Source organism: Leptonychotes weddellii, chromosome 2 (assembly GCF_054177405.1).
Source record: "Leptonychotes weddellii isolate Sample4059 chromosome 2, ASM5417740v2, whole genome shotgun sequence".
Taxonomy (NCBI): domain Eukaryota; kingdom Metazoa; phylum Chordata; class Mammalia; order Carnivora; family Phocidae; genus Leptonychotes; species Leptonychotes weddellii.
This window is the reverse complement of record NC_138370.1, coordinates 55,333,825-55,335,078: the sequence shown is the minus strand read 5'-3', so window position 1 is coordinate 55,335,078 and position 1,254 is coordinate 55,333,825.

The window sequence follows — 1,254 nt, the reverse complement described above, 5'->3', positions numbered from 1 at the left end:
ATGATTCTTTAGTTTTTCAGAGTCAATTTTTTTTAACTTTTTTTTTGAATTTTTCTTTTTCCATTTTTCAAACAACATCTTATCAATCCCTTTTTTAAAAAACATTTTTATTTTTCATTTTTAGAGTCATATTCTATTCCTTCATAGTAGTTACCCTTATTTTTGGCATATATATATAAGTTGTTCTCTCTTTAAAATTTTGAAATAGTTTCTTCTAACAGATCAAAATATACCCTAAATCTTTAGTGTATGGTTTTGTTCTACTCTCCTGCCTGATCACATTCTCTCCCTTTTTTTCTTTTTTTTAAATCCTCTTCTTTCTTTTTTCAAACAACAGCTTCTCAATTCCTTTTATAAAATTTTTATAATTTTCATCTTTACATTCATATTCCATTCCTTCACCATATCAACACTTATTTTTGTACATATATAAGTTTTTCTTTCTTTAAAATTTTGGGAGGCACTTTCTTCTAACAGACCAAAATACACCCAAAATCTAGTGTGTGGCTCTGATCTATGCACCAGCCTGATCATATTTGATCATATTCTGTTTTTTGTTTTGTTTTGTTCTGTATTTGTTTGTGTTTATCTTTTTCTTTTTTTTTTTTCTTTTCCTTTTTTCTTTCTTTCCCTTTCTTTTCCCCCAGCTTCAGGTCTTTTCTGATTTCTTTAGAGTGTATTTTCTGGGGACATTGTTACCCTGTTAGCATTTTGTTCTCTCATTAATCTATTCTCTTCTGGACAAAATGACAAGATGGAAAAAAATCACCTCAACAAAAAGAACAAGAGGTAGTATCGACTACCAGGGACTTACTCAATACGGACATTACTACGATGTCAGATCTAGAGTTCAGAATCATCACTTTAAAGATACTAGCTGGGCTTGAAAAAAGCATGGAAGTTATTAGAGAAACCCTTTCTGGAGAAATAAAAGAACTAAAATCTAACCAAGCTGAAATCAAAAAAGCTATTAATGAGGTGCAACCAAAATGGGGGCACTAACTGCTAGGATAAATGAGGTAGAAGAAAGAATCAGTGATATAGAAGACCAAATGATGGAAAATAAAGAAGCTGAGAAAAAGAGAGATAAACAACTACAGGATCACGAGGGCAGAATTCGAGAGATAAGCGATACTGTAAGACGAACATTAGAATAATTGGGATCCCAGAAGAAGAAGAAAGAGAGAGAGGGGCAGAAGGTATATTGGAGCAAATTATAGCAGAGAACTTTCCTAATTTGGGGAAAGAAACAGG